The following is a 24,269-nucleotide window of genomic DNA, read 5'->3' on the forward strand; positions in this document are numbered from 1 at the left end:
CCTGCTCAGCTTCCTGTTCTTATAAGAAAGTCTAAACAGACCAACAGCTCTGTAAGAGCCAGTAAGTAATACATTAATCACTTGCTGCTGCACAGCTAAGAGGTGACAGGAAAAAATACAAGCAGACTTTGTGGGTACATTCTGAATTGGGCTGTACCTGCATGATAATCCTGCTCATTATCACAGGTTGCACTAAATAGAAACAGGATTTAGTCTAGTATCTTCCATGTAGCAGGCATTGCTTTTTCATGTACCATAGATATTTGACATGCTCTGTACTGATTTCTGTAAAAGCAATTCAAATCATGAAAATATTTCATGCTCTAATCAGCAGAAAGTAGATAAGTACTGGCCTGTGCATGCAATTTACCAAAGTTCAACTAATTTTTCAGTTAGTAGATAACGGCTGGGTATTATAAAGTAATGCTCATCACTTCACAGGAGCAGCATTTGCTTATTGCTGTTCTCTGTTAATACAAAGAGGCATTAGCAGACACTTGTAAATTTTCCTATGTACAGCTTACATAAAAGCTAATGACAACAACAACAAATGATAACAACCTCCCATTTAAAAGCACTGCACCTAGAATAAATATAGTAGGTGTCCTTAGGGACAAATATTTCAAGCGATTACATATCTTTCTGGTATGCCTTCTAGTATCTTGTCATCTGCAAAAGCATGCCACGAAAAGTGGGCTTACTCACTGCTTACATGATTATCTGTAATGGGAAGCTTACAATGCTGCATTCCTGGCCTGCAAATTGAAATGATTCGATTAATTTTGCAAACCCAGAATCTCTAGTAGAAACAGACTGGTGGTTTTGACACTGAATTACATGGAATTGCTCCAGGTTTTTACCCTTGCATAGGAATACAAATTGGGCTGATAATTGTGCACTTTATTGTAATAATACTCATTGTTTAATTGATATATTTTATTTCAGGCGATCAGATATTTCAAAATATTCAGGGGATATTCAGCTACAAGGTACAGTAATTTATTTTTTTAATGAAATTGTTTTCAAGAGAAAACTGACTAAATGTTTGACCTCGTGACTTCTTCAGAAATGATTATCCCTATTGCACTATCAGTACTTTCAATAAAATCAAGTTTAACTTGTGTTTGAAACACACATTACAAATAGATGTATAGATGGACGAGATATTGAGAAAAGGAATAGTACAGATTATGAATATTAAGATTTATATTAATCTATAAGCCTATTAAAGTACAGTAAAACCTGTCCTTCAGACCACCTTTTTAAAGATATCACCTCCCTGATGGGACCACTAAATTTCGGGCCAAATTATTTTCCCATAAAGAACAATGAAAAGAAAATGATTATATTAAGACTACTTCTACTATGGTTTCTTTTCATTGTTCCGCCAAAAATGATTCCAAACAGTAAAATAACATTGATTTTGACCTTGTTAATGAACCTGAAGAACTTCAAGGCGTACTTGACCATAGATTTTCCTTTAAACAGAAAAAACTGACATGTAGCCATCATAATTTCATCAACCTTGGCAGAAGATATGTAATTTCACTGGTATTCTGAACAGGCAGCTTGTCTTGATATTGTTAATGTTTTACAGGGACAGAAGCACGGTTTTTTTTCTTCATATCAACACTCTTAAGTGATTCTGTAAATGTATAACATTGGTAAGTCTTCTGAGAGTTAGGAATATTTTAAAAGGCTGTGTTGTACAGATTTATATATTATTATGGGATTAATTTAATTTTTCCAAGATGCACATCTTCCCTATGGTAGGAATTTCCAGAGGTGTCTTGCTGGGACTTCCTCACTCTCTTTAGGAGGGCTACACCTAGTCAATGTAAAACATAGATGATCATAGTTCCTCTCCTTTTATGAGGGGACCTAGAGACTACAAGTCCCAGAGGGCAATGTCCACCCTGATTTGAGCAGCCTTGCCTAGGCTGGGACCTCCAAGCAAGACCTCTGTCTGGGTTAGGAGAGTTCCAGATAGTTGCAAAAAACATGCTGAAAAAACACATTATCACTGTTAGCCACTGGCTTTTCTAATTTTACCTTGCTATATCTGTGTATACACAAAACCTGGTGTGTTTCCCACTCATTTTTGATACATATTTTTGTATCTGTTCATATCAGCCAGTCTACTTACATACAAATATTGTTACTTTATGTAACATCCTATCCACTGCTGCCATTGGAAAGCTTATATTTTGACCTTTACAGATACTGCACTAATAGCTCATTTTGTTCTAGATGTGTTTTTTAAAGGCAGTGAAAAAAACAGTTAAAAAGCAAACAAGCAACCTCTTCCAGACTCAGAATACACTAAAACAGTAATTTCTCTTCTGCATATGAACTCCATTTTCCTGGAACTAAAATAAGCATTTCTAAAGCTAAAAAGCAAACCTGAGTTCAGATCATTAGGACTATTATGCTAGTAGTTAGAACACTGGATGTTTTCATTACCATTTGAAGTCCCTGTCTTGCTGTAAATGTACCCAGGGATTTGGTAATGCTCATAGATGAAAGCAGACACTGGAGACCTCACATGCATTTAGAGAAGAGCTAGAGATTGCCCTCATCAGAATCTCTCTGGCCTCTCAGTAGTGGAACATGGTCTTCCCAGGTAGCCACTGCTCTCCTATCCAGAAGAGAACGCAGAGGTGAATTGTTTGAGACATCACATGGAATAGTTTAAGATGAAAGTCAGCTGTTTCTGTGGAGCAACCCATTCATCTGAACTGGGGATTCTCAGATGCTGATACCCCTTTTGGTCAAAACTGCCCCACTGTGGTTGGCAATACCAAAGTTCAGGGTGATTTCTGAACCTTGACTTATTTTTACTTAACAACTTCAGATTCAGTGCAATTATTATTCCGCTAGATGAGGCATAGTCTACCAAGCTGCCAACCTTTAATCCAATGCTTTTATTGGACTTGTGCCCTGTTGTGAATGCTAATAGTATTGGTAGTAACTTTGCATTTGTATTGGTGGTCAATGGGCAAGAATGCTTCAAGTTGATGCTGTCACCAGACACTTCATACAACAAAATCACAATCCAGAGATGCAGTTGAAGGAGTGTCTGTGCCTATCTCATGGTTTGTTGATTCCCAAAGAGGCAGATCATGATTCCTCTCCCTGCTAGTGCTTTCTTCACTCCCTCTGCTTCTCTCTCTCTCGGCCACATGGTCCCTCCACCTGAACCTGCACCATCTTCTTTGTTCATCAGAACCCCCCTCCTTTTCTTTCAGCTCATTCACCCAGCAGAAAATCACCCCTTTTTAACCACATTAGTTTTCTGCCAGGTTGGCAAGCTGAATCAGGTCTCAGAGGAGCCTAGGGACTGCTAGTGTGCATGGTTAGCATCAGAAGTTCTTGGTTGGGAGCTGGAGGAGAGAGGAAGGGGAAACAAAGTGGGACCAAGATCTCCCCTTGCTCGTGGCCATGGACTGGTTGATTGGTTGATTCATCCCGTCATGTTGAAGTAGCACAAGATATCAGGGCACTTTACAGGATGCAGTAATTAAATTGATAGATTTCTCACATTTCTTTAATGGATGTTGAACCTCACTGGTAAATTCTGCTTCGTTAACCCACGCTATTAACCCTTCTAACTGCAGCAGCATTGCTTTTGTGAGTAAAGAAAATGGTTGCAATTTACAGTTAACAGACTCGTGTTCAAAAAACAGAAAAACAAAGATTAATAAATAAGATGATTCACTGAAATGAAACTCTTCTGTGCTGAGGCATTGATTTATGCCGCAGCACTTTGTTGTGTACAAACGCACAATAGGGCCAAGCCTGTGCTCTTGCTTCAGCCCACCTTTCTATAATGGGAGTTTTGGCAGAGCAGTTTGGCAGCCCTACAGTACTTCAGAGGCTGTTTTTTTTTTTCTTGTGCTTTTTACACACCAGTCTCCCTTTTTTTTTAAAATTAGATTTTCTTGAAACCTTTCATAATTTAAACCAACCCCCAACTCATATTAGTCCAAACACATATTTAAATGTGATGTTTAAAATGTTTGCATAGGCATGTTAACACCCCTCATTTATTTGGGCTAAAAACCAAACCATTATTTTAATTTTGTTTCATTACTAGTATTTGATGTGTGACAAAAATTCACGACTGGTTAATGAGCAAATGTTTCTGTGGCTCAACTATGTCTGTTACAGAGCAATCAGTGTCTCAACAAGGGTTTGTTAAAGCCAGGGTTTTATCGTCTTTTCTTCCTCCACAGTTCAGTGAACTAAATGCAATTTATTGTCTTCTCACTTTTTCTCATTCCTCCCCAAACTTCTCAGTGTTTTCCTTGCTGTGTCTGTACTGGGAGTCATGAGCATCTCTTTATTATTATCATCCGCACAGCATGATAGATGCACTTGGATGATTTATAAACAAACAAAATGAAAAGTCTTTGCCCAGAGGAGCCTACAATCTACTGCCTGAATGCTGCAATTTCTATCACGTGGGTGGGATTGCTGTGTCCATGTGTTATCAACTTGAAAATTGTGGTTGAAAGCTTTAATTCTGCAGTCAGCTATTCTAGTGAGCAATAGATTCAGGCCCCAGTCCTGCAGTCGGCTGCGCTGGCTGGGAGCCTGACGCTTTTGCGGAGCCTGGCAGCGGGCTTCACCAGCAGACAGGATGACGCAGTGAGGTCCTTCACTACTGGATTTAACTTGTTACCACTGCAAAGCCACCTACAGTATTATTATTTTTTTATTCCTTCCACAGGAAGGGCTCTAATTTCTCATATCTAATGTCCTACTCAGGACTGTGGGGAGACGTGAGCATTTTGTTTTGAGCGAAGCTATTTAAGCTCCTTCGTGCAAAACATTCTGACTGGCATATTTTGCTGCTAATTGTGCAACCCTTGTTCAGGCAGAATTCCTGTTGTCTACAGTGGGCATTTTGCCCAAGTAAGGAAACAGGCCCCATTTTGCAACTGTCTGTATAAATGAGGGTCTTCCAGCTCTAAGCTGTTTCAAATAACCTATTGGCTATGAACGTACATACGTTGATCTATATGGCTGAAGGATATTTACTGGCAGATTTTACGTAACTGAAATGTAAAATATCAACATTACATACAGTTAAGAAAAAATATTCCTTCATTTATGAGTCTTTGCTGATATATTGAACAGTATGGCAATTTTGTGATATATATCTGTAGCAATTATATATTACAGGGTTGTATAGCTTTTTGAAACAGCAAAATGTAAAATGCATATTTAAAGCTTTTGGTCATCTACTGGGAGTGATGCTAATTTTGATTTGTGAATTATTTTCTGCATGAAATCACAATCTTTACAATAACAATATATAGATTATGAACTTCTCAGAAAGCCTAATGCCTATGGGTGATATTTTGGTTGTTTAAGTACTGTCATTCTGGCAGAGCATTAATTTAGATTTTCATGCTCTAGTCAGCACCTTGGATGTCCTTAGAGTTTTACACTTGGATTAAAAATACATTGAATTCATCAGGCATATTGTTAGTAAAATGAACTTGGGACTTCCCTGTTGCAAACTCAGTTTTATGATTTTCTGACTCTAGACGACCTAAGAGAAAACCAGAAATATTTGCAATTTTGCAGTACAAGCCTTTTCTCCCCAGCCTTGTGCAGCTTTGAATCTCTCAAATAAATCGGGAGTAAATAGCTATTGGACTGGTTCTAATATTGAGAATTGATCTCATTCTTTCTCCAAATATGTCAATAGCAAGACCACCTCTTCCTGGAAATCGTTAAGCACAGTAGATCGGTAGATCAGATATGCAGGTGGTTCAATCCTAGGGATGGATATCTGAAACATTTCTAAATTAATCTACAGAAAGTCCAAAGCTCACATACCCAAGTACTGTCACACACCAAAAAAATCCTAGCTACAAGGCAGGAAAGATCAGGATGCAGGAAAAATAAGCAGAATTTTCACAAAGTACATTATATTGTGGTACAAAAGAAATAAATCATATGTATATGAAAATCATAAGCTTTAAGCTTTGGAGGGAGTTGTGCAATTGACAATCAAATGGGGCTTAAAGGAAATTACGAGGTTTTACACTAAAGTCCTGAAATAAAGAAAGTAATGTTTTACAGCAAAAAATTGCAAATGTCAAGATTAAATCATAAGACTTTGCACCATTGAGCTACTAGGTAGCTCTATAGCTTCTTCAGTTCTTAACATAGGGAAAGACCAACTTTCATGGTCAATAAAACTTAAGAACTTTAGAAATACATTGAGAGCCATAAATCACGTATTTGTGACTTTTCCTCCTTCAACAGCTAATTATGTAAAAAAAAAAAAAAAAAAAGAAAGGTTGAACATGTGAACTCCTTGGCTGCTAACCTGTTTTAGGCTCATTTCTAATTGCTTTTGTTTGTTCCAAGGAAACGATGTTAATTTCTCATATTAAAAAAGGGTGGCTGCTGTAAATGCACAGCGCAGCGATTTTACCTCTGAAAAATTTATCAGCAGTAGTGAGAACTTGAGTCGAAATACCTCAGAGCAAGCAAGCCAAACCAGATTCAGAAGTGAAAAAAAAACAACAGAGCTCAAATGCCCAAACTGCTTCCTCTGGTCCAAAGCTGGACAGGTGGTGACCCAGATTGAATCAGTTGTTGTGGGAATGATTTGATTCACAAACAGGGTTATAAAATTTTATATGGAAATGCCAGTGAAAGTCACAAGATCATAGAGCAAAAGACCTTATTCACATAAATTACCTGAATGGCTATGAAGCATAGAGGAAATAAATTGAGCAATATTGTCCGTACTTAGTTTACAGACATATGGTATGTAGCTTCACATGATATACATGCTAACAATGGGCATATTTGTGAACCTTATATAATAATGGGAATACACACCTCCTTTAATAATTCAAAGGATGAAACAGTCGATTGTTCTGAGGCAAATGAATTCACACATATGGATTATGTATTTTACTACATACGGAAGGGTTTCTGAGCTCAGATGCTTGCCCTTCTTTCCTCATGCAGTATCAGCTGGTCTAATAAAATATATTACTTTTCGTTACAAGCCTGGCCTCTTTTATTACAGACACAGTCACACACACACTGAGCATCTTCATAAAGAATTTATTTTCAGGAGTCTGGGGGCATTCAAAGAGGGATGTAGATTTCTGGTTGGGGAACCTCTGCTGGTACCTGGCAGTGCAACACACACTGCACATACAGTTCACAACTGGCACAAAACCAAATCCTTTTTCTTTTTTTTCCTGTTTTTATAGCTAGCTCCACACCTGTACTGTATGTAAATACATAAAACAGCAAAGTATTTCCAGCCCTGTCTACTTGGTTGATGCATTGATCTCAGTGGATTCTGAGATATAAACTTCAATTTGGCCCCCAGTCACTTAGTGGACACTGCCACCAGCAGCTCTGACACCGGGTTATTTGTTGTTGCTGTTTGCTGTCCCTGTTTGCACATTAATCCAGTGACAATTAGGTGTCAGCGAGCGTTGTTTCTGCTCGCTGATAGCCTTGGGCTCTGCGCTTGAAGCCCTAATCAGGAGTGTAAACTCTGCTATATTTCAATTTGGAGAAGCGCTCTTCCGCTAAGAGGCCCCTGGCACTGCGATAAATAAAACGCCTATTTACTCTATTGCCACACTTAGACATCTAATGCACTTACTACCAGCCCCCTAATCATGGCCCACAGTTAAATCCACCTATAAATCACTCCATTCTCATCCTGCAGATTAGCGAGGCCATTTTCCCCAAACCCCACAATGAGCACTGTTTCCTTTTCTTGTTAGTCAAAAGCGAGATGATTTTTATTAGGTTAAAGACGAGCTCACAGATGGTAAATCGTGTGGAGGGAAATGAGATGGAGAGTTCTGTGGCCCAATGGGGGTGGCAGGTGGGATGGGGGGGGCAGAGGCCCTGATAGGCGTCCCTGGCAGCGCATCATCCCATGGCACTGGACCCCGGGTGACGTCTCTGCATGTTGCACAAAATGGAAGAGGCCCACAGGTGTGATGAATGTGCCTTGCCTCAGCTGCCAGCAGCGCGGGGAGAGGGGAAAAGAGAGTGTGGGGGATCTTCCCATTTTGTATAAACTTCTGGGTGGGTTTATCTGCAGAGACCTCTGGGTGTGCACAAATGGGGCTGGCACAGAGCGAGGTACGGAGAAATACCCACATACCATCCATACAGTCCCATCTGGAAAATCCTTGATCCTCACAGCACTGCTACGCATGGTGGGAGCAAGCACACGTTGATGAAGGAGTATCTCATACAAGTGTACTGCAGACTGAATCTCCTTAGAACCAGCACCCTCTCTCGAACCTTATTTATACAGTTTTGGATAAGTAGCACTTCCTTCTATACGGTTGTTCTAGCAGAGCCGGGCACATAATGGGACTGCAATGAATAATACGATACATTTTGTGTTTTTATTCTCAGTGGCTGGTAAGGGAGAGACTCTGACTTTTTTTTTTTTCTTTTTTTTTAAAGAAGTTCATTATTCTCAGCCATTCACTGGATAATTTCTGTGAGCAATTCCCAGTCTTGTTCAGGTGAAGCTTCTTGCAAGTATCTGATATTTTAAATTCTACCCGGCTTAATTAGTTGTATAGGTCACACAATTGTCTGCATATCCTCGATTGAAGAGCACAGTGCTGAGATATCAGATTTCTTGTGCAATAACTATATTAAATTCAAAATTCATTATCTATAAATATTCTGCAACATTTGCTTAAAATTTTGGCTCCTGCTAACAGATCCCTGGATTAGGAGAAAAAGTGATCACAAAAGAGAAGCAAAGCACAGCCTGATAAAAAGCCTGCAAGTGATTAAAAAAAAAAATCATTGGGGTATCTTTTTACAGCATTGGTCTGTTACCCTTGATATGTTGCAGAATCATGTCTCCTTTCTCAGCAGGGAAGGTTCATATTACACAGGTAAAAGCTAGCCAGAGGGATGTCAGAGAATTATATCACCCATGGAACATGATTTACATCATATGTGAACATGCATGCATATGGAACATTGAAGGGAAAGCGGCAGCTGTCATTGTGGTGTCATGGGAGGCCCACACAACCATGGCCCCTGCAAATTGACCCTCTGTCACTGGGTCTCCACTGCATCCTGACATGCACTGGGGTAAGCTGCAGCCCCTGTTCTCAGCCTCCTCTTCCCACTCCTTACTTTTCAGGTTCTAAATGGGATGGATTGCAGCAAAGAGCTCCCCTTAATCTCTCTGTAGCCATTTCCATATGACAACTGCTTTGGATCCCCACAGCCTGATAAAAAGGCTAGAAGCCCTGGTTCTGCTGGGGGGGGGGGAAGTATCCCTGGGGAAACATATGTAAACAAAGCCCAGCTCTGTAGCCTTTTGCACCTCACTCTCTTTTCCCATTCTTGCCTGGATCTCAGGTGGAATTAAAGGGATTAAAGCTGAGCGCAAATGAGGCGAGTGTGTAAAATGACTCCTTTCTGAACCAAACGGCATGTTCCGTGCTGAGGAAATGAGATGCCCATTTAAATCTCATCCATCCACCGCCTGTGGCCACCACCATGTACCTGCCTACTTAGCCCAAGGGTTAATTAATTGAGGCTTCAATGCACTATTGCAAGAGCATTATTGCATTTGATACTCTACATCTGTGATTTAAAACTCTTTCAGTCCCTTGTCAGCAAGGGAGGGTTTTAACTAGGAAATTAGCATTCAGATAAGGGTACGCTCTATTTGCTTCTGAAAGGAAGGAAATATTAAGGATGCTGGTGCACAAACCAAGCTGTAATATCCTGCCCCGTTCTAGAAAGGGCTCTTGGGCCCTGTTTCCCAAGAGGACACTCCATACAAGGGGAACAGGACACAGAAAAAAGAATTACAATCTTCAGTGGAAATGTCATACTGTAGAAAGCAGACACCCAAATAGGCTTTATTTTTCAGAAACTTGCTTTTATTTCATGATAATTATAGGTTTCCTGTCTTGACACCTGGCTCATTTTAAACACCTGATCACCCAGCCAGGTTATTTCCATACTATATTTCAGGCTTCTTATGGAGTTCAGATATGAATATTATTCCCCATCTAGTTATGAAGATGTTAATAATCACTTTTATTTTCTCTAGATAAGCAGAAAAATAATAATTTCTTGCATTCACATAATGTCCTTGCATTACATTCAATGGCATGTGTGTGTAATCCCCAGTCGCTGAAATGAAACACACATTTTCCAGCAATAAAACACAATAGTTTGGGATATGAAGTGACAAAGGAAGTATCCAACTGAAACAGCAGGAAGAATTAAAGGTAGAAAGAATGTAATTTCTCCAACCTCGAGGCTAGCTACCAAACCTTGAAACTGTAAGAACAGTGGAAGCTATGCACGAGCCATGGCTGATTCACACAGTGGGTCACCTTGCTGCAGTTTGTCCTTGTAAGGGACTGTGCAGTTCATGTGAAGCTTCAGCCCTGTCTGCTTCATACAGGGCCACTTGCATGAGAAGAGAATTTCAGAATTGAGCCCCATTGGGTTTTATCTAGAACCACACCAAAATTGCAGCGTGGTCTTGCTCTGCCTCTCCAGTCCAGAGCTAAAAATGTAAGACTGAGTTTGGCCAAGAGGGAAGCCTGCAGTAAGATGGCAGCCACCATCAGCTACTCCAGGGTATGGTCCATAAGGCATTGTGCTTGGACAGATGGAGCTACTCACATGGCTCGGCACAACATCCCATCAAATAACTGCTACTACCACTTTCTGGTGTTGCAGCCACTGGTCTGTTTTGAAGAGTGCATTCCCTCTCCGTGCCACACTATTAGGCTGGAAACACAGGGTTACAACTGTGCTGTCCTCCTCCTTGGGGTACCAGTGCAGCCATACACAGTCTGGTCCATCTGTACTGGTCACCACTGGAGCAGGGTCACCCCGGGATGAAGTGCAGTGGCTGTGTGTCCAAGTACAGCAATAGTTGCACGGCCGCCTAAAACAGGAAGTGCAGATTAACTTGTCCAGTTGAAACTACAGAGGGAATTTAGGAAGACAGAATGCAATCAGCCAGGACACTGAGGTTAACACAGTTAATCTTGTGGAAAGTGCAATGGGACCTTTAATAACTGCAACTGGTCAAGGCCTCAGTTTTATGTCTCATCCCAAAGATGGCACTTCCCGCTGTCGTGGCTGGAGGAGTGGAACAGTGCCACCTACCGCAGCACTGTCACCTCTCCCAGCACCTGGGCTCACCTGGAAGGTGTCATCAACATCCTGAATTGTCTGAAAAATTAGAAGCAGAGATATTTTTTTTTTCCCCCGGTTTTCATTTGTAGATGGCTTATTTTCCTCAGGACCCTTCCTGTCTATTAGTCGTGATGTTTCACGTTGGCAAGCAGAGTTGTTATTCTGGGGGATGGCCAAGCACTGTCTCTGAGGGCTAATCCATTATCCCACCACTAGTGGGGATGGGGCAACTGGTGCTTTTTTTTGACTAAGTCATGTCACTTTTGTTTGAGTTTCTTGACAGACAGCTTCAGTACTTTGCAGGGCTAATTGTCATTAGCTTAAGAAGCTTGTTAGATGTTTGCACAAAGGGTTTTATCCTTTTAACTGTTAATCTTCGAACTGCAGGGCTTAATAAGGCACTCTGAACTCCACAGCTATATTTTAACTATGCACTGAGATTGCTATATGCAGTCCAGGTTTATGAACAATGACCCAGGACTTTATTTAACAGGAGGCAATCTATTCACTGTAAATCAAGTATCATCTCTAAGCCAGCCTCAGAACAGTGGTGGGCATAAATCAATGTGTTGTCAAGTAGGCAATCTCTAGTCTTAAAGACATATGTCTGTTCTGTATCTTTCTTTGGTCCGTGGTGCTTTCATACTGCTTTACTACGAAGAGCACTTCATGAGCCTAACTCCCTTAGAGTAATCACTGTGCTCCTGGAATAGCTTTCTGAAGCAGGACTACCTTATGAACTCTGTAAAGACATGCCTATTTGCCAATACCCATTGGTCATTAGCAGCAGTGCAGAGGATAGATACACAAAAGCTTCAATGTGAGGAATACTGCAGAAGACTTAGAAGTGACAGGAACATTGTATATTCAGTGCACTCAGGTGCCAATAAGATTCCACCTCCTTTGTGTGCATTGCATATTTATTGCAGAAGTTAAAAAGAAGACATCATGCTTGAGAAACAGAGTTGCGGTTTAAAAAATGAGGAACTAAGGCCGAGTCCCTTTAGGGCTTAAATACTCTCTCAATTTCAACTGAAAAAGAGAGGAAATTGAGGAACCTCAGTACGCTGTATGATTGGGTCCTTAGATGGCGTATAATTAACAGAGTAGAAACTGATAGATGTTATCAGAAGATTCACATCCTGGGGCTTTATCAAGTATGGGGCACAGTGGAAAGTGTCTAATACTCCAGAGATGAGATGGTTTCATGAGAGCCACACCCCCAAAGTTGCCTTTTTAGCAAGTGTAATAGGACTTTTTCAGTTTCATAAAGTATCTTGATAACTGGAAAGTGCCAGTTAATAGTACAATGTTCCAACTATGAATTTTACAAAGATTAATCTACCCCTTTAGGATACAAAGGAGCCAATCAAAGGCCGCCCAGTCTTCGATGTTTTACAGTCTCTGTGGGCACAAGGCTCAGCTGAAACTACCGTTCAACATTCTAAACTGTCATCTTCATCTTCTTCTAGCATAAAAATACATATTTTTCCCCATAATAAAGATTTTTTATAATAGCAATAAAGTAACTCTAGAGAACATGGTTGTCTTGAGATAGCTTAACTGTGTGTGGTACCTCATAACGCCCTGGGGACCCAGCCACCTCATAATAATCTCTTTCTTTACCATGCCTTGCTTTATTAAGGAGTGAAGCCAAAAGGTCAATGCAGGATAAAAACGTAAATCTCAAAGTTTTCATCTGGACCCTAACTCTGTGTCATAAAACATATATAGTATTCTCATCACAAAGCTTAGTACATTAACAGATAGAAAGTGGAATATATTTTATGTGCTCAAAATTTAGTGTTTCAGTGACACAACAAAAAAAAAAAAAAAAAAAAAGCTTTAGCTCATTCTATATAAAATTATGTCTTTCTCCTCCGAAGGATAATTACTAGGTTGTTAATTTATTCCCTATTTAAGGAATCTTCTTTAGCCTTGTTCCTCTCTTTCATAAATACGCTATATATGTTAAACATGACAGTTTTGGATCATTATGTTTCTTCTATTTTTGCCTCTGTACACTGAATACCATGCATGCAACTCTGGAGAGACAGACAACGTGATATTACAGTCTTCTCATTGTTATTCCAGCTCTTCAATGAAAGCAAACATGATTTTAATTCCAAATCCTATTACTACATTGGAATATTGATGTCATAATGGGCAACATGTTTTGGCAGCTGTTTATCTTGTTGGTTCCTCAATCATTTGCTGTGCTGCTTTCCAACTGCTGCCTGATGTTAAAAATACACCTGTATTCAAACTGTACATATTTCTGACATGGTTGAATATACATTTAAACTCAAGTCTCAGCTCCTAAACTGTTTCTATCATAAGTGATGGTTGCAGAACAATAAATATTTATTTAGTTTTGAGAAACGAAGCATTCAGGTGTCATTCATGGCTTCAATAATCAGTCTAACAGTGTGATTCTGTTAGGGAACCGATTATGCATTTTCCCCCTTCTCCGATTCTAGGTACGTAAGTGGACAAGACATTTGTTGTCTTGACTGACATTTGATCAGTTCATCTGGATTTAGATCAGATGGACAATATAAGAAATACAGTGATTTTTTCCTCTCAGTAGAAACGAAGCTCTTAATCTCCCTTTTCCTTCAAAGTAGCAGCAAAGCTATTCTAACAAAACTTATTTACTCTTGCAACACATGTACAAGATTTTTTGGATGGTTTCACATATTCAGTTGTGAAACATTTGTTATTCTTATTTTCCTATAGAATCATCAATATCAGTGCCAAACTTACACATCTGTACCAGGACCCAAAAGGCTTTCCATTAGGCATTATATATACATTATATAAGTACATACAAATGAAGCTGTTAGCTGGATTGGCTCTAAAATAAGAGACTATACTTTCCCTTTTCATTCAGTTCCCTCTTAAGGACTAAACAGTTACTTTTACTGGTTTTATATGTTTTTCTGACAACCAAAGTTAAGTGAATGTAGCACGCTGGATGCTTATATGCTTGTTTCATCTATTATTCAGATACATCACTTACATAATGCTTCTGTAACAAGTTGTGGTTGAGATGTTTGTACACCACTTTCGTACAATCAGTCAAAGATAATAAAGAGACTGAAGGGACAGAGAACTGATTTTTATTTACTTATTATTAAACGTTTCTTTCCTGTTTGGCCTGCAATAGATTACCTGCTGGACACCCCAAGGTTCTGTAGATTAGCCTTCTGCAGTTGTTAGTGTTGATTTCACTGTGAGAATTACTGTAAGGTCCATAAAGTTCAGAGCATCTCCCCACTATGTGAGATGCTGCCAAGATACACAAAGGGACTTTACGGGTTATGAGGTGACCAGTTGTGCTCAGGCAAGTGCAAATTTATTCCTTATTTAAAGTAGATTTAATATTTCCTAACACTGTCAAATCCATCTTTTTGAGATGCAGTCTGTGTACTAAGCAATGAAGAATATTCTAGTGAGCATCAGAATGGGCAGTTCGGGAGCCTGCTCTCTGAATGTTACCTGCCTTGCCATTACCAGTCTGAAAGTTTCTTCAATTTGAAATTTTTAAATCCTTCATGATCAAATTCCCATTTATCTTCACTAGCAAAGCAGACTGCTATCATTTAAGCACCTTTAATGGACCTCAGCTCTGAACCGAAGGAGGCCACATTCTGTTAAGTCATGCCATCTCCATACCCATTCAGCCTCTTCTCTAAATTGTTATCCTAAGTGTTTCTTACAGAGTGGACAATTGCTTCACTGGAAACTGAAACAGTGGTTCAAATGGTTTGGAAGAGGCCACCAGGCCTCTTTATCAGCTTCGGGGTTGGTAGCGACAGAGAAGGCTAGTAGTTCCCTGCTAGAAGGCTGAGAACTCCCCTGACTCTTTGAAGATCTCCATTTTACCCACAGAGGATTTCAGCCTTTGCTGAGTTATAATATTGAGCTATTTTAAAACTGTAAATCATTTACCTTTTGTTATGCTGGTTTCCATTCTTATGTGTTGACAAGCAGAAATATTCTTGTAACGGCCCGAAGAAGTTAAGAAAGTTATCAAAAAATACAGCAAGGTAGGAGACAACTGGAAGGAAGAATTCCTTCTGTTCCACAAATAATGGAAGGCAATAATGGGGCTGAAGGAATAAAGCATCTAAACATTTATCACAAAAAAGAAACCAAGCTACTTCAAACACACATGCATATCCACACTCATTTCCTGAAAGCACCTTTAAAAATGGTAAGAACATACCCCTGGATTCCACTCAGGGCATACTGTTCCATAAGTAGACAAGATATTTGCCCACAAAATCATTTTCTTGTCATTTTATACTCCTGTCTTGTTTTAGAGAGACCAAACCCAAACAATAAAATTGTAAAGCAAAGCAGAAACAAATGAAAGAAAACCCCACTCCACCACCACTCTCCCTCCTCCCAGGCTCTGCTTTCAGCTGTTAAAAAAAAATAAATACTTTGGTTAGGCTTTCTAAGAAGATGAAAATGTAACAGAGAGCTTGAAATGTAACAAAGATTGTTCTTGTGGTTTTGCCTAGCTATAGAGAAGATGTGAAGTGTTAGGACCCATTAGTCTGGTACTAGCAGCGTTATGACAGCACTTCTAATGGCAGATTTCAATTTTTTGATGCTTGTTGAGGTGATAGCCCATCTGTGTCTCCAGTTCGCCATATTGTTCCTCAAGAAAAGCAAAGCAGAGCAAAACTTGAACTCCAAGGAATTCATAATGATTCAGTGACAAAAGGAACACTGGCACAATTGTATTTGTTCCCTCTTTTTCAAAGGATGCACCTTTGAAATCAAACCATTCATTATCTTCACAACTCAAAGTATAAACCCTGTCATAGTTACTGTACAGTCACAGGTCATATTCCTAACTTCAGTCAACAGTGGCTTGTTCACATTGTTTCCCAGAAGATTATTACTCTTAGTTGGGGTTAAGAAATTAGAATTCCAGTTGCATTTCGTTAAAACATGGAAATGGTGTCTCTTGACTAACTAAAATCCTTTTCTGTAACACAGAGCACAAGAAGAAATTAGGCCTTGGGTTTGATTTGAAGGCCACTGATTTCTTGTGTGAGGATCTGATAGAACGTTGTTGTATGTTTAGTAGTATATTCATCAGGTGCAGGAGATGAAATTGCGTAAAACTTGATAAATTAAAAGTGTGCATTCTGGAGTACCTACGTGTCTGAGAACAGAATGCTGAAAGAAAGTGAAAATATCCTATTAAACCCCATTTAAGAATTGCTTTAACATTTATGGAGTGTAGGGCCTCATTAAAGCCACCATTCCTGGAATCCAGGCAAAACACTTTGCACATTTCAATTGTTGTTTCTACAATTAATTAACTTTATTTTCTAACAAATGCTTTATGCCATGAGCAAAGAGCAGATTCCCCCTTTCATTTAGCACAGCTTCAAATGCTTACAATAAAGGTGAGTGCATTTTACTGCTCTTTTGCTTCAGTTAATTTTGTTCTATAACAAAACCAATTAGACTGGTTTAGTCCCAATTTTTTTCATCTCATTTCCAGCTGCTGAACTTGAATCTCTCTCAAAAGTACTTTCTCCCTTAGCCACAATATTTTTTTAATGTCATAATCAATTGATTGTTGTTTGATTTAAATAGAAGAGCTGAGGAAGAAACCAAACAGGCAGCTTCAGAACAAAAATTGGAACATGAAGAGTCACTTCAAGCCTTTGCTTTTCTACTGATGAGGCATTCCCTATTTATGAAAAATAAATTAATTCCCTGCTTGCATTTGCTGTTTTCCTAGTTATATGTATTTTCACCATTAATTAATGGAGAGATGAGAGACTGCAGCACAACAAGCCCTAAGCAATATGAATGGATGATTGGCCTGAGTGAATAGCTTTTCTCCTTCAAGCATTGTTTTAGGTGGTGGCTGCAACAAGGAAAAGACTCTTTCTCCCTTTTTGTGATGCATCCTGAGCAGCCGCCAGAGACCTGACCATTCGTCTGAAAAAAAGGGTAAGAATCTTACCAACACAAAAATCATTAGCCGGGCAGATAATATAATGTTCTGCTTCGAAAAAGATAACAAATCCTCTTTTTGCTTATTTTAATGAAGAAAAGAAAAAAAAACAAACCCTCTGTGGAAACTGTGGGAGAGAGGCAAGTCCTTTCTAACTGTCCAGCACCAAATGTGCAAATTGCTATGTCTGAGTATTGGCCTGGATTTTGAACTCTCTTGAAAGTTCTCCTCTGCAAAGCTTTTGTCTGGTTTAGATGTACGTTTCTTTTGAAAACCAGGTGCTGAGACCTTGTCTTATGCTAAAAATGAAAGGGGTCAGAGAGAACGCAACTAGCCCGTTACGATCCATATTCACATTGTTAGCCAGTTACTTGCTACAAGACTAAACTATGTTTATGGTAAATGCCAAGCAAACTTCATCCTTCTGTTTGGTTAACACCTGGCTAAAAGGAGCAAGAAGCTACAGCGTCTTCAAATTTTCTGAGAAAACAGTGCCTGGAAAGAGGAAAATCATCCGTACTGATTTATTTCATGCTCTCTATGCTAAAACCTTGTCAGGTTTTGAACAGTGCTCCACGTGATGTGGCCTAAAACACAACTGAGACCTTTAGAAATGATGGCAGGGTCTAAGCCCATAATATTAATAATGATAAGAATATATTCAAGCAGTAGAACAAAGGGAGCTGCTAGCCACTACAGACAGTTCCTTAAAAATGTGAAACTCCTTTGATCCACACAAGCTTGTCATGGAGTTATGTAATAAAGCTAAGTCATGTGAATTTGTAGTTAAAAGATGAATCAATTAAAGACTGAATAATTTGTGATATAGCTGATAACAGGTCAAAGCAAGGTTATTGCAGGAAATGGACTTGACTTTGTGAGGAACATTGGATATTTGCAGGGCTAGCAGAAACTGCTTCTCAGATTAAAGTGTTAGTAAGCAGTCGAAGAATAGAAGTGCATCTCATTAAAAATAAACATCAGGACACACAGTCATAATACTAGACTATAGAAGACAGTCAGTGAAACAATATAATGAGAAGTGCAATATTACATATATGATCTGAAAGAAACTGTATGTTTAGCTTGCTTTCAAATGTGGGCTTTCCTTAAATAAAGTAAAATGTTTTCACATGCCTTTAGTATTTAAATAATGCAAAAAAAAAAAACAGCAGAAGGAGACCAAATTTGTAGTTCAGTTGTGCACAAAACAGTCAAAGCTGGCAATGATAGGAGACGGGAAGTCATACCAAATCACCTGCAGCAGAAGAGTAATCTCACCTCATGGGCTTCCAGAGGAGTAGTCCTCCCCATAACAAGACAAAATTAAAGTCTGGTGGGTTTTCTTTGCTTGCTTTTTATAAGAAGTGAACAGCAAAGCACCTTCAGAAGTCATTCAGACGAAGTGGTGGTGTGTCAAAGTTTCCCCAGTCCCAAAGCAGCTCTCAAGATGCATCTGCCATGAGAAACGTATATCCATGAAAAAGAACCTCCACCTTCTTATGGAACTGATCTTCCACAAACATGAAATGAAAAATCTCACCATGCTTCCCCTTGCCTGTACATTTTACACAGAGTTCAGGACACAAATCCTGATGGCATAAAGGAGGAATAATAGAAAAGGACCCTGTATCACATGCATAAGGAAGGATAATTTTATTTAAAATTCCACAAAAGCACTATCAAACCCTAAAATATATATGTATATTCAAATATGAAAAAGTACCTTTAACACACTGGCTTTAAATACAAATGGAAAAACCTTCCATTCTAACAGGTGGGACTGTCACACGAGAGACAGAAGGCTGTACACTACAAAGATCTCAATAGCACATACTATTTTTCCTTTAAAAAAATATGGCAGTAAAGGCATTTCATTTCTGATTTAGATTTTTTTTAGTGAGCACTTTGATTTTTTTCACACTTCTGAGCCACTGGTCCTAGACCTGCTTATTTTCTTTGCCACATTTGGGGACTGTGCTATCATGACATCACTTCGGTATGCTTGGCTGTTCCATTCCTGTAGTAGCATGAATGTAGTCAAAATAACACTTCACATGGGGAAAAGCAAAGAAAATGTAATGCATGTACTGTGGCTGTGCAGTCACATGAGAAAAAGCTAGAGCTTTTCAGCCAAACTGTATTCAGTTCACATGGCAAGGATTAGGTGGCAGAGGGACTGTGGGGTTATTTCTCTGAAAAGGTGCCCAAATCTATCTCCATGTCTGACAGAGACAGTTCTATCTAGCTCCAGGGTGGACCCATTGATGGCCAAGGCTGAGGTCATCAGTGATGGTCATAGTGGCTCTGGGATAATATGGTTAAGAAGGGGAAGAAAACTGCTGCAGAGCAGTAGCCAGGGAAGAGAGAGAATACATGAGACCGACAGCTCTGCAGACACCCAGGTCAGTGCAGAAGGAGGGGAGGAGGTGCTCCAGGTGCCAGAGCAGAGATTCCCCACTCACCATGGTTGCAGCCACTGGTGAGGCAGGCTGTGCCCCTTCAGCCCGTTTAGGTCCATGCTGGAGCAGATCTCCACCTGCAGCCCATGGAAGATGCAACACAGAACAGGGGAATGCCCAAGGGAGGCTGTGACCCCATGGGAAGCCTGCACTGGAGCAGGTTTGCTGCAGGACGTGTGACCCCGCAGGGATCCAAGCTGGAGCAGTCTGCTCCTGAAGGGCTGCACCTTATGGAAGAGACCCAAGCTGGAGCAGTGTGTGAAGAACTCTCTCCCATGGGAGGAATCCCACGCTGGAGAAGGAGACCATGAGGAGGAAGAAGCAGCAAAGACACTGTGTGATGAACTGACCACAATCTCCCTTCCCGATCCCCTTCTGATGAGAGAAAGGAGGCAGAGAAAATCAAGACTGAAGTTGAGCCCAGGAAGAAGGGAGAAGCTAGGGGAAGGGATTTTCAAGATTTGGGTTTGTTTGCCATTATCCTACTCTGATTTGACTGGTAATTAATTTTCCCCAACTTCAGTCTGTTTTGCCTGTGACAGTAACTGGTGAGTGATCTCTCCCTGTCCTTATCTCAAACCACAAGCCTTTCATCATAGTTTCTCTCCCCTGTTCCACTGAGGAGTGACAGAACAGCTTTCATGGGCACCTGGCATCCAGCCAGGGTCAACTCACCACACAAACCTACTAACTGCAGCTGAAACAAAGCACCAGATGGGAAGAAGGATACAGCAAATTTCAATTCAAAACACACACAGAGAAAAAAGCACATCTTTTCAATCACTTTTCAATAACTTGTGGAGTAACAAATGCACTGTTCCCTTAGGAGGTGAATGTAGACACCACAGCACACTGCCAGCCACACCAGTCCTCAGCATAGTTTCCATGTTCAGATACTGGGAAGCACCACATTTCTAGTGAGAAGGCTGCTGAAAGCAATGCACTGGCAACAGCTTTTCTCTTTCCCTTGTGTTCTGCAACTCAGTCAGAAGAGCCTTTAGATGTGGGGCAGTGAACTGAGACTTCCTTGAAAACTGTGCTTACAGCTATTGTAACTCCAAAAGGAAAAAATGGTAAAAGAAGATGGATGAATGTGCTCCACACACGATGAAAATTGAAGACAAGCACAAAGTCTTGAAGGAAAATATGCAATAAAACCCCAATAATATTAACTGGACACTGGAAATTGATCCCCAAAATTTCTGCATGGTTAAAAGAAGAACTTTGAAAAAGCCAACATAAATGATGGGGTTTTTACTTATTGTTTCCTTGAAGCAAAGTAACTCAAGTGCTTGGTAAACAAACTGCAACTTTTTGGATGGAAAGATGAACAGAAAAGCTGAAGCAATGAAAACAGATGTCAGGCTATAAAGACCTGCTTTGCCAATAGGGCCCTGAGAAAGGAAGATTGCACAGAGATGTTGTTAAGAAAGATATGATGGAATGTAGCAACAGTGAAATATATGCACATCAAGGAAATTAGTAGTAGAGACTGTGTTATGCTCCTGATTAATAGTTCATTACAAAGCTTTTACACCTGCTGAGAAGCATGTACTTCTGGCCAGCAAAATATTGTGTTATAGAGATGCACTACAGAATTCCTTTGCTCCTCTGAAAATGTAGATGTTGACAGCACTCAGTGATATGAAAAATCAGTAACTGAGGGCTACCACTTAGTAGCAACTGAGTACCAGAAAGTAGGTAATCTTAATTCAAAATATGCGCAACTCAACACCTTCATAATTGTCTGTTTGACCACTTCACAGACCAGAAAAAAACTAAAAATCAGAAACTTCGCCAGAAAATGGGAGCACAGGAAAGAGTGAAGCAGAAAGCAACTGAGCAAAACCACTTTCTGTTCCCCAGTCACATTGTCCAATTACAAAAACCTAAGCAAGGAGTACATAGGATAAAAGATCAACCAGACTCTGCTATGCTTTGCACATTCACAGAAAAAAAAAAGAACAAAAGAAAAGACTGGAAATCATCTCATCTGTGTCCTAAAGCTGGACCAGCTCTATGCTGTGTCATTGCTTGCTTACCTTGTAATGATTTCTAGTTCTGGAGCCTCCACAACCTCTCCGGCCAGCCTGCTGTGTAGCTGCACAGTCCTACTGTCAGGTAACTTTCCTGTGCCTAAACTGAGCTTTGCTATATTACTTTGCACGCATCATTGGCATGGGGAACAAGCTATTCCTTCATCTTCCCAACAGTCTTTCAGGTGTTCCAACAACAGTTTGCATGTTGTCTGAAGTCTCTTATATTATCCTCCATGCAGGAATGATGTAGCCTGTGTATCACTATGTGGTATCATATACACAGGGAAAGTGATACCTTCCCTAGAAAGTAGAGCACAGAGGCCCATGGTAAGTTAAAATACTGCATGCTGACTGTGAAACTGTCACCTTGCTCATGGGGCATTGTTGTCTGTGCACTCAGATCTGCTCCCTAGATGACAAATCTGGAACTGTTCATCCACAGAACTTCTGAATTGCATAGCCAAAGAGAAAATCTACTCTTGACTGGTTCAAAGAAAATAAATTACTGACTTCTATACTGAACTCATATTAGGGATAAGCAGTAAAGCACAATATGGATGGCTCCATGGCAGGTGAAGGTGATACAAATGGAGCAGCCATGATCTCACCTCAAGGAGACAAAGTCTGCTTGGGATACTGACATTCCTGACCAAGCTTGTACTGAGATGACTTTCCCTACCTGCAAGTCTTTGGGTACAGATGGATGCAGACTTTCCATTTGTCTCAGCTTTTAAGAAATCCAACTTGGGATAGCCTAAGGATTTGCTTCTCAGAGAGCTAGGAACTGAACTGAGAAGGTCAGTTACTATCTATAGTCTCTATTGATGCATTTAAAATTACCCATTACTTCTGAAAATATACCCCACAAACTTTTTCTGCGTGCTTGATCTCCATTTGTCAGTTCTTCCTCCTGATGTTGCATTAGGAATGTATCTGCCACATCTCTTGAATGACTTTAAAAGGATGCAGGCTTATCTTTGAAAGCAGAACAGCAGCTGATTCCTCCAGATTAGGATTCATTATTTTTCTTTACTTCTCCCTATTGTCCCTCATACTTACATTGTACAAGACACTGTTGCAGGGTGGTTATCACATAAAATGCTTTTACACTGATGTCAAAGATACTCACATCTAGAACACAATGTTTCCATATACTGGTTTTGAAAATTTTGTGCTTCTTCTATCTAGGTGAACCTCTTCCCTTTGTTTTTGGTTTGGACATTACTTGTGGATATGACCCAGAAGAGGGAACTTGACTTGCCATAATGCCATGGTCAGCTTTAATTTTAAAGTTGTCAGCATATCCTTACAGCTCCTTGTAGGTGTGTTGCTGGTGAAGGAAGACTGACCCTTGGTTGCTAACCAATGGAAATAGTGAAAAGGCTTTTTAGTTTGAGCAGTCTGATACAATGCAATTTCTACAACTTGTTGAGTTATTAAACTATGCAGAAATTATTAATCATTCTAAACATGAGAAACAACTCATGGGTTTCTTCTCTTGGTCTCACCCAACTTCGGCTGCCCACTTTAGTTTAATTATGCTGTAATTTATATTACAGCAACACCTAGAGGTTCCTACTGAAATCAGAGCGCTATTGCACAAACTACTATACATATGCACAGAAAAGCATGATCTTGCCATATTCTGTGGTCCGAATTGGACAGCAAAAGAAAGACCAGCAAAGGAAGTAGTATGAGCCAAGGCAAGAGGCTGCACCCATGCTCACAGAGGTTGTAGTGTTGGGATGCACCTTTGGCACCTAAATGTGAACCCAATCATTCCATCATCCTCCTCACACAGATCAGTTCCAAAACCACATGGACATCACTGCTGCAGTGATGCCAGGAGCCAAGCTGCAGGAAAGAGGGTGCTGGGGCAGTCCCCACAGTCACCAGTGGAAGAAAAGCACCTCCTAGGGCAAATACACCCAGGAGTCAATGCTCTCACATCCCAGGAGGATCTTTGAATCCAGAGCAGTAGTTGGAAGGAAGGACAGGGGTTTGACAGCAGTTTTGCTTACCAAAACATATTTCAATAGCTTTGCTTCTGCTATTTAGTCCTGTGGTATCTGTTTTGGAACTGACCAATGGAGTATCTCTGGGCTCGCTTTCTCCCACACCGCTTGGGGTTAAAGAGGGTTACAAAATGTAACAAGGCTTGGAAATCACCCAGCAGTGTTCATTCGTTGCTGGCTCCAGCCTTTATTAGTGGAGAGAGCTTCAGATTTGAGGCTAAATCACTGGTTGGAGAGGACAAGAGCGGACAAAAGGCAAGGGGTACCACATCCGACCTGCAAGTTGGATGCGTAACGAGAACGATTTGGAAATACTGCAATGAGCAAACTGATCCTGACGGCAGTGTCAATAGCCTCCCCTGTGAGCGCTAATTATATTATTACGGAAACAGACTAACACAAAACACAGAAACATACATTTAAGATCTGGCCAGATGCCAGTGTGCTCAAGACACATTCTTCATACCAGCTGAATTATGATACTGCGTTATGTGCTTTGCTGGAGTGCTCAGGAAAACTAATCATCAACCCACATCCTGCTGTGGTCCAGGCC

This window comes from Pezoporus wallicus, unplaced genomic scaffold (assembly GCF_028554395.1).
Source record: "Pezoporus wallicus isolate ANWC-B61680 ecotype Strahan unplaced genomic scaffold, APGP_CSIRO_Pwel_v1 scaffold_2696, whole genome shotgun sequence".
Classification (NCBI taxonomy): Eukaryota; Metazoa; Chordata; class Aves; order Psittaciformes; family Psittacidae; genus Pezoporus; species Pezoporus wallicus.